The sequence below is a fragment of the Dermacentor albipictus genome, chromosome 5 (assembly GCF_038994185.2).
Source record: "Dermacentor albipictus isolate Rhodes 1998 colony chromosome 5, USDA_Dalb.pri_finalv2, whole genome shotgun sequence".
In the NCBI taxonomy this organism is placed as follows: domain Eukaryota; kingdom Metazoa; phylum Arthropoda; class Arachnida; order Ixodida; family Ixodidae; genus Dermacentor; species Dermacentor albipictus.
The window spans coordinates 119,238,338-119,253,726 of NC_091825.1; the positions used below are offsets into that span (position 1 = coordinate 119,238,338).

Genomic DNA, 15,389 nt, shown 5'->3' on the forward strand with positions numbered 1-15,389 from the left:
TAAAGGAATCTCGCTCTGGCTTTCACAATCTCGCCTGCGATGTCTTCGGCGAAACGGGAACGCTATCACGGACGGTGACCGAAGCACGAACATCCGTCGCCGCTGTTCCTCGGTGACTAATATACCTCTCCCCAAATAAATGTCTTTTGAGCCACCATTCAAATTAGTCGAGCTCTTTTCGTTTCGTAGCTGGCCGCCTTATTTTTTTTTTCCTTTTTCGCGTGCTACCGTGGCGAGTCCTTCGACTTCTGACTGATGCAGTCAAGACGCCGAGATCATTTCTCTTGTGAGGCAACCAGGCAACGACACCCGCCGAAGCAACCGTGACGAAGTTGCTGGTCTCAGCGCAGCTTATTCACAACTGCACGACTGTATGCACACAGAAAAAACAAAAGAAGATCGCGCTCATATGCCACTGTTGCAAATCAACACCTGTGTCGTCTGCTACAGTCAAACTGCTGTGTCTCGTCTGCAGATCTGTCTCCTTGTACTCCGCTAATTCTACGCGTGTTTGCAAAGGTTATAAACGCACCTATGGGTGAGGCATTTCTCTATTTGCAAAGTTCACAAAAGCTCCCATTGGGTGAGGCGTTTTCGTATTTTCATTTTCCCACTTTCTCAAGACCGCTATACTCGAACGCGAATTCGTGAGCGCAGGCAGAAAGAAGTATAAGCACATGCTTTGCCAATCGTTTTCATCTTCCCGATCCAGGCAGTTTGCATATTGTCAAAAACCTGCAGAGAGATCAATAACCGGCCAGTTGGAGGGGGGAGGGGACGGAACCTTTGGCGCTTGTACGTACGTGGCACACTTTTATGAGCAGACGCATCGATCCCTTTCTATAGTGTAGTTGGGTAACAAGGGCTCGATACGCATATATAGGCACAGCGAAACGTTTGCATATGTATGCGCGTAACAGCGTTCATCGACATCCAAGAACCGTTCGTCCAAACGGCATGCCCTCGAACATTTTTATCCTTCCTTTTTTTTTTTCCGATGGTACTACGCAGATAAAGTTCAGCTGAGATTCATCGTGATGTTAGGACATTCGGGTGCACGTCGCGTGCAATCGGATGTGATTGTGCACACGATGATTTAACGACTTCGCTGTATATAACCTCGATAACGATGCTTTCTATCTCATCTTTGCTTCTTCTCGCGCATGATAGAATACAACGGATTGGGCTGGCCGTTGGTTTATGGCGCGCGTTGCTTACTATTATTATTTTTTTTTGCCTGCATTCTTCAACAATGCTTGGCGCTGAAAAATACTTTCACCAGTTACCGGTTCCCCGCATTAAAAATTCATGCGGCTTTATGAAAGATAAGTCCAAGAACTTCATTCGTATTCTCAGAAAACAAAGAATACTTATATTCTACTCGAACGAAATCACGTATCAACGGTGTTGAGTCCCCAGACACTATATTTTTCACTGCGACTGATGAGTTATCACTATTTCTGAATCTTTTTTTTTTAATTATACGGTTGATCCCAACCGTGTCTATTAGTGAGTAGTTGTGCGGCCTCGGAAACTACTCGAATCAAATGTGTCGGACAAAGTTATTGTGGCGTAGTTCTTCAGAACAAGAAATAATAAATAAAGAGCGTGGTAGCTGCATAGTTGTTTTATTTTCTGCGGGCTTCCCCTTCATGTAGAACGACGACAAGACGAATCTGGAACAATGAGGCGGATGTTCATATGTATAGCAACACAAATTAACTGCACCGCTTATCCAAAGCAAACGGGTAATTACGTCTGTACTCAACTTCGTATCTAAGCTGAACATTATTCTACATCAATATTAGTACATACGCCTAATGCTCAAACATAGAGACGAGACTCAATTGACTAGAAAGATGAACGTCCAAAAGAAACAACCAGCGGCTTTCACCATTCCCTACGACGCTAAACTGCAGTAATCAATCATGACGATCGTTCTTTGCTTGCTGCCGTTGATCCCAAAGAGCGTTTCAAGGCGGTGGCGTAGGCGGCTTCCAAATCCACGCCCCTGCGACCGCTCTTTCTGGGTAACAGAGACGGTGGCGTCTATTCCGCGCACATCTTTACCATTCAACGGACAAAGATCTCGAAGGTCATGCTCTCGCTCTATGCATGCGCCGGAAGCGATTGCGTATACGGAAACGTGTCATACACGCCATGTTTTATGCCATCACCCCCATTGCTGCAGACTCGAGGTTGGCCTGGCGTCAGTCGAATTTCTGGCGCATCTGCCACGTGTTATCCTGCGCAGAAGAGGCGCTTCCGAATGTACACACTGAACACTCTGCTACGAATAATGAGCCAACCGGTAGATTTACCGCAAAAAGCTGTTCGATTGTGCGTCGTACAGCGGGGGACACGCTCGAACAACAGAGACGCGTGGTTTACAGCTGCGGCAACCGCGCTGTCATGCATGGCTTTCTTTTTATGCGAAGCATACTAGCCGCACAACCACGCTCTTCCTTGCTGCGCCGCGCGCGGCCGCGTAGCTACCATATGACGTCATAACAGATGCAAAAGCGGAGGCTCAACTCGTGCGCTCGCTTGCGGCCGCGTAGCTACATAGCCGGGTCTCAGCTCGTGCGCTCGCCTGCATGAGTTGTTCCTTCGTCTAGCCGAACCAAATATAGCCAAGCAACAGCAGTTCACCAGGCTAAACAGTGGTTCAACAACTAAAATAAAGGCCAGTATGCTTCGCATCCTGGGCTTAACCTTCGCTAAGCCACAGCCATTTTTAAAAAATCTTACTTTACTGTCGGTACCTGAAAGAACGGTATGACTGGCCTTCACGTGTTATATAAGCGTTCACAGTCTGCACCGAACGCAACCCCTCGTAATCGCGTTCATTTCTCGTTCTCGTTAATGCCACAGTTGCCGCCGTCTCGCTCCTTTTTCATGGCCGGAAGTGTACATCGCAACCGCACTTGCGTGCGAGCGACAAAAACAACATCGTGCTTTCAGGTATTTAATTTATTTTAAACGTGAAACAGCTGCGAACACTTCTTTGTGCGCTTGTCCGTGCGCGTGTGGCATTTGTCGACATTTTCTTTTTGTCTTTCTTTTTTTACTGTCACTCGAATAATGAATTTGGAATTTTGGGTCAGACGGCTCTGTCGTAGCCTATACCATTCCATTTTCCTACATTTAAAATAAAGGAAAAAGAACATTCAAAAATAAATTCATTACGAAGTAACGAAAAAAGAAAGGCTAAGTAAACGCCCGCAGAACGTTTTACATCCATAGGTTCTTTGGAGCATCGAGTTTTTTTAAATTTATATTTAAACAACAAAGAGGGGGAGCGGACAAGAGAGAGAGAGAAAGACAGAGATAAAGATTTTTAAAAGAGACGGAATTTACTGTTTCGAAAATGTGTTTCGCTGTCAAGCTTTGCGAGCGATGGGTGACCAAATTCAAGATACATTTCTTTTCCGCTTCCCTTTAAGGCGGCGAACAGCTGGCATTTCGCGAACGCATAACACGAACTGACAAATGTTCTTTTTTTTTCATCGAGCAAGGAAATGTACGTACGAGCCCAGCACGAGGGCTATAGCTGCTGCACAGCTGCATTTAACGGCAAGTGCAGAGTGGTTCGATCGCGCTGCGCTTAATAGCTTCTACACTGCCCGCCTGTTAAACAGGTATCACTGCTAGATATAAAAGTAAACGCGCGGAGTGTGCAACAGATCTCCAACAAATTGTGAGCGAACAGGTCGAAAACGGCAACGCGACCTACGAGAGGGGTGTGAATGACAGAGCTAGGGCAAGCACTACCGATGAAGCCTCGTATACTCTAAAGGGCATCCAACGTGATTCCGCGAAAAAAAAAAAAAAAAGGAATTGACGGCTTCTGTATGGGCGCCATTTGCAGACATGTTTTCAAACGAAGGCTTTCGCTTCGCCGTCGCTCCGGACGTTGTTTACGCCTCCTTCCTTCCTTCCAGTAGGCAGGCTTTCGTGCTATACACTCCAAACATGCGGGCAGTCAATCAGTAGTTGTTGCGCAGGGGACAAAGCTAACGCTGTATTCACCTGATCGACTGGTTTCGCAGCGCACTTCTGCGGTGAACAACGCTGAACACACTTTGAACGGCCTCAATTTATTTCACGTTTTCTTTTTTGTCCACGTCCAGGTTTTGTCTGCGTACGTAAGGCGACCACGATCGTTGCCTGAGAACACTGCGTGTATACACGTCGAAAGCTAACTGACGGAGGTTTACCCGCCGAAGCTGCACGACACCCAAGCAATGAAAGACGCCAGTAGGGGGCGAACTCCCCGAATTCTTTTTTTTTTCTTCTTTCGACGACAAGGTAGTCCCTTAGGACCAATTAAAGTTTCTTGTCTGTCTGTCTGTTCTCACCAGCAGGAGTTCTTTGACGTCGAGTTAAATCCGAGTTAGCTCGTCTTGGTAACGCCTTGTATAAACACAAACGACGGTGCATGGTCAGCTAGCTACAAAATGCTTCGCATGGCATCGATTCTCATAGTGCGAGCGATTTGCACATTATTAAAAAGGAAAAATTTTACTGCAACAATATTTGATCGTTAGGGGCTTAATGTCCAAAAAGCAAAGCAAGGATGAAAGACGAGTTAGTGGACGGCTGCGCGTTAATTTTGGTTTCACGGCGCGCGACTGAAGGTCGGGGGGAAGGGGTGGACACAATCATTTTATTTTATTTTTTTTTCCTTTTCATTCCCAAGCTCGACCGAAACGCGGGCTCGCCGTATTAGGGAATCGCACCCGCGACTCCGTACTCAGCTGCAGAACGCCGCTGGCACCGATCAGCCGGTAGCGCACAGCGCGTATCTCTGCGGAGATCTACTACTTGAGTTGTAGAACAGAAGCAATGTGACGACTCAGAACGCATGAGGAAAAGACAGGCTAGAGGCAACAAGAGAGAGACAAAAAAAAAAGTAAGGTCAGCTGCCAGAGGCTACTCAGAGCGTTCCCGAAGAGAAGTCAAGCGTTACGGTACCTCTTTTTTTCCTCCGTGTGCGTAGAATTCCGTGGCGTTCGGTTGTCACTCGGACGTGGGGGCGACACGGTATCCTATTTTCCTTTCCGGGACCTCCGAGAGTGGGTCGACGACTAAGTATGGGAGACACGGGCTGTGTTCACACCCCTGGCACCAAACAACGCGCCGCTTTTCCGACACGCAGTAGTCGAAGAAAAAGAAAGCGGAAAAAAAAATTGAATAACGACGGCTATTGAAGGAAGCGTCACTCCGGTTGGGTCGCAAGATGATTCTTCGAGGCGACGGCTGAGGCAGAAATTTAAAAAAAAAAAAATCGAGAGAGACGTACAGCGGGAACAAGAAGAACGGTCACACCGCGACGACACTCACGGCATCTTCCGAGGATCTCCCACGACGATGGACGCACCCCGCCGGAAAACGTAAACAGCGAACACGTTCTTGCTCTTGCTGCTTCTCTTCCCGCTTGCCGGGGTTTCTCGCGAACTTAATGTAAGCAAACAAGCAAGAAACTAAATCGACGTGACGTATGACGATGCAGCAATCACGGAACCAGAGTTGTTGTCGTTGTTGCGGCGGTTTCGGCAGAGACGCAGCATCCGACGACCGGCACAGGTTAGGTCACGGGGCACGAGGGCATTCGTTTCTTTTTTTTTTCCGAGAAGCAAAAGAGCGCGGGACGATGAATCGCGCCGAATTCCGGGTATAGGGGCGGCGAAAATTTCGGGAACTCCAGTCACACGTCGGGTTTTCCTCTTTTTTCTTCTGCTTCGACGAAGTTAGCAGTGGCACCCCGAAGGAAAAAAAAAAAATGGAAACGTAGGGGGGCGTTGTTCCTTTCACCGCCACGACACTACTCCCTCATCGAGCAAAAGCCCGCGCGCACAGAGGAGGCAACGGCAGCAACAGCGGAGCGGCGCCAACAGACGGCCAACGGCGGCAGCACACGACGCTCGGAGCGCGCGCGCGCACACAACACACACACGCGCACCTGCGCAGGTGCGTAGTCGTAACGGCGGGGAGCGGACAGCGCTGGCGCACTCTGGCGTTCCGCCGCGTAGACTGAGCGGCGGCAAACACTTGCCGCGCCTCAGCTCATCCGCCGCCGGTCGCCGCCGCTTCGCGCGACCCCCGAGCGCGACCGCGTGCGCGCGCGCGCGCCGACGCCAGCGCCCAGCGAAGCCCTGGCGGCCGACGTCGGAAACCGGGAGCGAGCGCGCGCGGCAGCGCGTCGGTCGGCGTTTTCCCGCGCTTTCGCGCCACTGCACGCTTCTCTTCTCAGCCGTTCTCGCCCTCTTGTTGGTGGTCGGACTGGACAAGGAAAAGGTTCCTTTGCTCGCTTGCTGACATTGACATTAGTGCAATACTTGAAGTGCACCGGCTTACGAGACTGTTTATAGTGTCCCTGTGCATAGTGTCCCGCCCACACGCACTCAGTGCTCACTTTCTATCCTTTTCCTCTTTCTATTCCCCTTTCCCCCACCCCCAGTGTAGGGTAGCAAACCGGGTGCTCTTCTGGCTGACCTCCCTGCCTTTCCTATCCTTGCTTTTTCTCTCTCTTTTGACAATCATCGTCGACGGTTCCTGCACAATAATAGAGAGATTTAGATTAGGGGACGCCAGGGGCTTGCGTACGCAAAAAATGGGGGCCACGGTACTGCGCATGCGTGGACCCCTACGCCCCTAGTTGTTGCGTGCGCAAGCCGCTTGCGTCCCCTAATCTAAAACTCTCTAGTAACAATTATTATTCAATGTAACGCGTATACACTGGGCAAAAGAGTGCTGCACGGCAATGTCCAGAGACTGGTTAGAGGTCCGTGTTCTCTCAGCATCCTCTCGTCAGCCTAACTCATGCCCATCACAGCAACGCAGGCCCCCCATAAATTATCCACAGTCGCGGCGGTCCTGCACCAGCCAACTTCGTCATATACGCCTGCAAAATGCGTAGCCCCCGTCATCCTCTGCTGTCTTCGATTGCCTTTCCTTCCCCTCGGAAACGCGTCCTGCTCGCTGCCCTACGAGTTACATGACTTGCTCAACTCCATTTGTTGCTCCTGTCCTCCTAATCTCAACTACATATCACCGGCTGCCATTCGTTTGCTCTCTAAACCACACCGCTGTCTTCCTGTCGCTTTGCGTTCCGCCTGACGTTTTTCGCCTCATCGCTCGTTGCAGGGCCAGCAGATTCTTCTCAAAATCCTGTCTCAACCTGCAAGTTTCAACCTCATATGTTATTACTGGTAGAATCGAATGACTCCATACTTTCCTTTGCAATGATACCGGTAAGCTGCCGGTCATGACTTCGAAATGATTTTCGTATACACTTCGATTAACTTTCCTTCACTGGAAAATTTTTTTTCTTTTTATCACAATCGCCGTTCCCTTTGACTACTTGCGCTAGATGAATATGCTCTTGCATAGCTTCAGGAGACTAACCACCAATCAAAAACCCTTGTTACCTTGTCAGGTTAATAATAATAATATTTGGGGTTTTACGTGCCAAAACCACTTTCTGATTATGAGGCACGCCGTAGTGGAGGACTCCGGAAATTTCGACCACCTGGGGTTCTTTAACGTGCACCTAAATCTAAGTACACGGGTGTTTTCGCATTTCGCCCCCATCGAAATGCGGCCGCCGTGGCCGGGATTCGATCCCGCGGCCTCGTGCTCAGCAGCCCAACACCATAGCCACTGAGCAACCACGGCGGGTATTGTCAGGTTATTGTGCTTTACTAGTGCATATTAATAATCTAACCTATACTCACGGAACTGAACGGGTGGGGCGAGGAAACAGACACTACAAGGATGATGTACAAGGGAGCGCGCATTGGAGCTCTCAATTGTTCGTAGATTATTATTATTATTATTCGTGGTGTCCCTTCCGCACTCTACTTTTTCAATTCTGAAAAATCACTAACTAGCCCAACGCCACGTTATTTAGCGCTGTTTACGGAATTCGCTGGTCCCTGTGGTTAATCGTTAGTTATAGCTTGTAAGTCATCTTCATCCCCGGAGCCATCTACAAAACCCACGTATATGAAATGTTCCCTGTTGTTTCTGACACCAAAACATTTCCAGTCCTCCAGTCTTAACACATCCTCCAGGCATGCGACCAGCGTGATTGGAGAGATTGCGTCACTTTGCCTTGCACCATTCTTAACCGGTATTTCTTCTACGTTTCTCGATCCTGAAGAAGATTTATGAAAGTTGAGGCATTTATTTAGATATCTTTTAAGATATGTACGAATACTGCTCCTCTTCCTTCTCGTGTGCGCAATTGCCTCCGTAACCGCTGGTTTTTCGACTGAATAGAGCACCTTTTCGTAATCTATAAAATATAGATATCGGCCTTATTCCGCAAGATTTCCAAATGATTGATTGATACAAGAATGCGATCTATTGTTTAACATCATGGTCTAAAGCAAGCATGTTCTCTCGGCACATCAAAGTGTGGTGATGCTAACATCTTATTCGAAGTTACTCTTTGAATACTTTGTGCGAGACTGAAAGGAAGCAAATGGGCATTTGATTGTTCAATTCTAGAACGTCTCCTTTATAATGGATAAATAACGACATTTTTTTTTCATTTTTATGGCACCATTGAAGGCATAGGCCAATGACAAATAAATACTCGCAGGTTTTCCGACACAATATTTCTGATATATTTTATCTGATCGACTGTTATTCCATCTGCTGCCACTTTCACCCTGTGTGTATATCGGAAAGCCCTTCTTAAGCCCCATGCTCGACACGTACATTTCCAGCTGAACTTGTGATAAGCAGAGTGGAGTTCAGCGTTGTTTGTGCGGGCGGCGGCGCGTAAGGGTCACGCGGAGTGGCCAGAAGAGACGCGTGGTTCGACACCAAGACGGCGGCGGAGGGTTATAGCCATCGGGGGTGGGGGAGCCGTGGTTTACGAAGAGCGCGTAAGCGAGCAGACTGTGAGTCGGGGCTTCCGCCGGTCGGTTCGCAGAAGCAGTGCCGTGGCTCTGAAGGCGACCCCTCGCCTCTGAACCGCACCATGCCGAGACATTCCGCAAACGGACCAGATGCCCCAACGGGGCGTGGAAGTGTTTTCTGCGGGCGGCTCGGCATGGTGAGGCCACTGGTTCAGGGTGGGGGGATCCCTTGCTCCGTCACAAAGACATCCTACGTCCTCATACACGCATTCGTCGCACCCACGCCGCACCATCGCCGTCCTTCTCGCGAGAGGAAGCAGTGGCATTACGCCAGTTACAAACCGCAACTCTTCCACATCTTGTCTCTCTCAATAAATTCTACCCACACTGTTATGCAGATCGTTGCCCCGGCTGTGGCAGCTCGCCCACAATCTTCCACGTCACGATTGAGTGCACTGCAAACCTCTTTCCTCCCTTGCCAACTCTCCTTTACCCCCCACGCACCAAAGAGCTGTGGGGCGACGCCCTCCGCGACGGACCTCCCGAGGTCCTCCGAGCTGTGATACAACGGGCTCGAAACATCGCCGGAATCATCTTAGGGACCCTGGACTGAGGGTTCCTCCCACACTGCTCTCGCCGTTCAAATATTAATAATAAAGATGTTTTACTCTCTCTGCGGGGGAGTGTGCCTTGCTTGTTTGTGAGACAAGAGACTCGTTGCACTGCAAAGGATGTGTGGCGGCGGCCTTGACGTATTGGAACTCCGCATAGTGTCACCCTGGAACTTCGTTGTGTGCACACTGCGCGCACCGCAGTGGGATTGGACGAACGATGGGGCGAGAGGGTTGCTGGGGATGCTTTTAGGTACGTGCAGGGCCGTTGGAGGGGCATTCGGTGGAGATTCGGCTAAGAGAAGGAAGACCAAAATTCTAACCTTTGACTCGTAGTTTGATGTCCGTGTAGATACTTAGCATTCTATCGCTTGCCTATTCTATCTTAATAAACAGTTAACCCATTTGCAATCAGCGTCACTGGCTTGCCGACTGTAATGTGACTTCGTGACATCCATAGCATCTTCAAGTTTCCCTCACTGCCATCGAGGCGAACATCACCTAGCAGTAAATATTTATTGAAATGCATGCGCTCAAAATACATTAACAGTTATAGAAATGCATAGATGCTTTAGTGAACTGTTGTCAGGACTGATAAAAACGAATCGTTTTTATCCCTCCGAGGGGGGAGGGGGGGGTCACCTTAAGGGCCCGCTAAGGACGAATAGTACATAAATTTACACTGATAAAGTGTTCTTTCAAACCTCTATATTCGGTAATTTTGCTGCAGTACACTGATTATTATACACCAAAAAAAGGACCAAGTGCCATTTTTTAGACTCCTCTCACTATAATCGTACGTAGCTTTTCTTTTTTGTTTCATTTCAATTTTTATTATTACAGAAAGGTAACGTACTAATACAGCAAATTTTTCTTTTTTTGCTTTTCAGTCGCCCTTTAAGCGTGCTTAAAGAGCCGACGCTGCGTGGCATGAAATCGAAGCCGATTTAAATTTAACAAGCAGAACATTAGGTGCGCGTTATACATTACGATCGTCGAACTTTGCGTGCCCATTTGGTAAATCTCTCCAGCTAATAGTGCTCATTGAGCGGCTGCCATCTACACATCTGAAACGGAGAAAGAAATGAATTTATATTCGATTACTGAAAGAAAAAAGCCGTTCTAGAATGAAACAATTCGAGCTGCGTCCAGCATGGTCTATATACTTTTGCGTGAGTCATCTTGCGACAGCCCCTACAGCCACAGCGTTGAACGGTCGATGCTGTTGGCGCCAACAGGTGCACCCGCGTGCCAGGTACACACGTGCCCTCTCTTCAGTCCGTTGAGGCTCCATTATTTTGCAAGCTCGCGTTTTTTTGTTATCCTAATCGATTTTCATGGGCGACGTTACGGGTTCGTCGTAGGCTTTGCGGTACGCGCGAATGACGCCGAGCCAGGACAGAAAGTGAGAGAGGCACAAAGGAGAGATGCCTCGACCTGCACCACTAGTGTATCGCAGGTGCCGAGCCAGGACAAAAAAAAAAAAAAAAAGTCACGTTCAAAGCAAGCGGTTGTCGAAATTTCCGTCGTTTCGAATCGTGCTTCAACTCACGCAAGAGCTCAATTCCGCGCGCAAGAAAAAGAAAGAAAGAAATAATTGAATTTTAAACGTACGAACGACTATACTGCTACGGGGGCACTTTTTGAGCATTCGTTGACGGATCGTATTGCGGCGACGTGGTGCCCGGTTATAAGTTGCAGTTTACCGCGCACGCGATTTGTGCGTGAGTTTTTTGCTTTTGTCTTTTTCGAATTCCGCATAACGTCACTATAACATGCACGGCGTCGCTGGTGATGGCAGCCCCGATGAATATGAGCCGAATGCAATCACTCTGGAAGAAAGGTGGCTGTCATTCACCAAATTCTCTTTCTGAGAAGAACTGGAAAACGTAGACGGTTAATTAGCGTTCGCTCGAGAGACGGGTGTACATCAAATTGCGACACAGTCATAATCAGGCGTCGCCAACTTCCCAATTGTAATTACCCGAATTTCTTCCTTTGTTTCCAGGCTCTTGCGGTTGCCGTGTAATTCCTTCGGAGTCAGCCACGTACGCGGCAAGCAGTGCTCCGTAAAGACAATAGTAAAACGACAAGAAATCTTACAGTATACTCCCTCATATAGAACTCATATAGAATTGAATATTCTGTATGAGGGAATATAGAATATTCTAAAATTCTATAAATTATACAATATTCCGTCTCCTCCTTTGGAATATTCCGGCATGCTTTGGCGCAACCAAGCTGAAGAAAAATAAATCTGTCATAATTTCGGGTTTTCGGTGGCGCGCCAGTGTCCCGCTGCGAACGCAAATGTAGCACGACCTCGTACAAAAAAGAAAAGAAAAATCGGCAGAACCCATCTCACTATGACTTGTTGACGGTAATGCGTTTAGCGTTGAGTCAATATAGCCGCACAACATATAGCGCGCCGTCGAGCCTAGTCATCTACGAGGCGTGTGCTGCAGCGGAGCGTCCCTTTCGCGCTTCCCCAAGAACACTCGGCGCCATCTTGCGCCGCCGCCGCGAAGCCTGCGCGTGGCCTCCGAAATCCGTGGCGCACCGGTGCGTGCGAACGCCGAGACAGCCGGCATGCGGTAACCGGGTTCCGCTCTCGCACTTCTCTCTGGCGTGGCGTGGCCTCCGAGATCAGAAGCGCGCCGCGCCGGCGCCTGCGAACGTTGAGAATCGTTCCCTCGCTCACCGCACTCTCAGTGGCACATAATCGGTGACCCAAGACGGCGAGACGTTGATTTGAAGAGCGGCACATATCCATAGTGCATTCATGGCGCAGTTGCATTGCATTCATGTGCATTCGTGGCGTTCATTCATAGTGCATTCATGGCGCAAAGCACAGGTTGTGCAAGCTAGGAGAAACATATTGTCGTCGTGTCGCAGGCTGGAAACCACGTCGTTTATACAGGCTACCATGAATAACTTAGGTTCTTAGCGTTTATCTGAAGCTCAAGCTCGTGGGAATTCCTTCAGCCGATACGTTTCTAGCGGATATTACTCACCAGATAGCGGATGGTTCTTCAGGCTTGGCATCAGTCGAAAAGTAATGGTGCAGTCACTGCGTTGACGAAGCGAAGCCATGGCCGCACAAGCATCGAGGAGTTGTGGGACGAAGGATGTAGTAAAACAGCGTTCGCTTATCGCTGTCTATATCAGCGTTGCGGTTAGGCTATCGGATAGTAAAGAGTGTGTGTCGGCCACAAGTGACAGTTGCCCTGTAGAATGGCTGACTCGAAGTGCAAACTCTCACTGTTACAGACGCAAACTGCGCAATACACAGGTTACAAGTTTCAGACGTCTCTTGCATCGGCAATGACGCAGCACTTGTAAGTGTACGTGCCTACCCTAGAGGGGCCGCGATTGCGGCCTGTCTCCATGGCGACCTCTCGACCAGAAGATTGGCAAGAATGCGTGAAGGAACGCTGACTCACGGTGCGCTGGCATCACCCGTGACCGACGCACACTGCCCAGTAGAGCTTGCGAGTTTCAGACCTCTGTGGCGTCGCCAGTGACGCAGCAATTACGAGGTCGTGTTCCTGCGATGTCTGCAACCCGTCGCCATGGCAACGTTCCCTGGCTGTCAGAAGAGGCCTCGGGGCTAAAATTAACACACATAGACGAAGGAGACTCCTCCTGTCTCCTTCGTCTGTGGATGTAATAGCAATGCATCACAAAATAAACCGATAAGGAGTATTCCTACGTTCCCTGGCTATGCGAACAAAAACCTTGTTAGAGAGCGATCTTATGACGTACGCGGAAGCACTCACAGACTGGAAAAGAAAGCCGCCGCGTAACTGTAAACCACGAAAGCAGGAAAAAAAAGTGCAATCAGTATGTGAAACAGCGTATACGAGAACGGATGACAGTTGGTGGAGAAATGGAAAAACGCCGTTTTCTATCACTCCTTTACGTCTTGGTCACCACACCGTTCTTGTTCATATTAGGAGTCAACCAGTCATGCTTAGAGGCAACAACAACAGCCACAACCAGCCTACGTATACGCATGGGCTCTTCTGCATTGCCACCAATGCGCACAGCTCCGCACACCTGCAGGCATTCCAGTACAGATAACCGACACCACTTCTGCTTCGAAAGGCAGAAAACCACGTCTGTTTCGAAAGGCGTCGTCTGCTGCTCTGCACCGGACACAAGATTTCACGGTTTCGCCATGAGTGTCACGGTAAATGTAACTAACAGCAGCAAGAAACTGAACTCTGCAACAGGCATATCTGTTTGGTAAACAACTGTTGCGTGATAGAAGGATACGATGGCTGGTCTGCAACCATCGGGAAAGGCAGTGCGCTGAGTGACGTCAAAAAGTCACCGAATTCATATATTTCTATCGAAGGGGAAGAACATTATAAGAATCAGTGTATGAATAAAATTCCAAATTAAGATGGGTAAGGGCGCAGCGTGAGAGAGCTCCTTTTCCAAAGGGTCGCAATGACAGACAAGTAAGCCTCGCACAAACGTATGCTTTACGCTTACGTCGTGCAGATTCCGGAAGGTATGTACTGCGTGTTCGACTGTATTGAACTAACCAATTCAGACGCGCACGCGCAGTTAAGCGAACAGAGGCTACTCCATTTGGGCGCGGCAATTTCAAACTGATCGACGTAGTGCGGCGACACGCTTTCTAATCGCATTTTGAGAAATGCCAGTCCGGTAGACAATGGAGCGTTCTCGTTGTTCTAAAGTTTTCTAAACGAGCAAAAGTTGGCAAATGCTGGTTCGAGCTCTCAGTGCGAATTCGCCCGTGCACGATAAAAGAGATCGATAGTCTGTCTTCAGCGGTATGACTGCTTCTATTGGATGGTTTAGAACGGGAGATAAGTTGGAGCTATACCAAACGAATGAGGACGATCTATAACTAGGTTGCGACGTTCATTTACATTTTTCATATCTGTGCTGCGATGTATGACGAAGGATATTCACGACCGTTGGATTTGACCATCCCGAAAAAAAAAAAAACATGGGGCTATGTATATTTATCGCGCTCGCACCTAATTTATTATATCAATATCCGCAAATATGCGTTCTCCAAGCCCGCTTTCTTAATGTTGCAATCTCTATTCTTCGTGTACTCTGCTTCCATGCGACGAGACTTCGCTGTGCCAATATTTCACAATGCAATTACCGGCACCCCTTGTTCTCTTATTGCGTCATGCAGCTTTCCAATACAGACCTCGTACGGCTGAGGCGAATTTCTAATATAAAAAATAAATAAAACGTTTCCGATATTACTTTCATAATGCACGGTGTACTACGCTTTCAACGAGCAAATGCCAGTTCCCAATCACGACGCTTCTCTTACGTAACAGCGGTTTCACATTGGGCGGAGTTTGGATGCCGGTCCTTCTTGGTAAAGATCGCCGTAATAACGAAACTATCACCCCGTCGATGAGGAATCACGGACGACGCTTGCGTTAGAAAACTTGGGTAAATACGAGCCCAGAGATGAGTGTCTTACCTGTGAGTCTACACTTGAGCAAAGTATTCGTCAACCCCCTCACGCTTCGTCAACACCCCCCCTGTATACGATTCGGCCTCGTCGATAATATCTTCGTCACACGTGTGGATTTTGGACATTGCCCCTTCGGTCATTTGTCGAACTTCAAAAGGATGGATAGGTGGGCTACTTGGTAACGCATGTTTAAAAAAAAACTTATAGCACTAAAAACACGAAAGACGCGGAGAAAAAAGGTGTTTCTCTCTCTACGTGTTTCGTGTTTTCGGCGCTCTAAGTTTTTATTAATCTGTCGAACTTCTCTGTAATGCACCAGTCTAACACAGTGGGCAGCAGTGTCATAAATATTTCAGAAGATCGACCAAATATCAACAACTTTCAGTTAGCAATGTGAAGAAGGTACTCTCTTCTAAAAGCATTTACGGC

General features: G+C 48.5%; 2 protein-coding genes across 3 annotated transcripts in view; one reads left to right on the forward strand and one right to left on the reverse strand.

Annotated features, from left to right (window-relative positions):
• The window catches only part of LOC135916237 (calcium-activated chloride channel regulator 2-like), a 558,001-nt gene extending 545,487 nt beyond the window's left edge, over positions 1-12,514 (reverse strand). The window contains exon 1 of one of the 2 annotated variants that reach the window (XM_070538796.1): positions 12,499-12,514. The gene's annotated coding sequence lies outside the window, so the exon portion shown is untranslated. Of the gene's footprint in view, positions 1-4,977; positions 6,074-12,498 lie in introns of those variants that run through there. The other variant, XM_065449547.2, reaches the window with a different exon arrangement.
• The window catches only part of LOC135916236 (chitinase-3-like protein 2), a 330,608-nt gene that overhangs the window by 180,281 nt on the left and 134,938 nt on the right, over positions 1-15,389 (forward strand). The gene's annotated exons all lie outside the window — the stretch shown is intronic.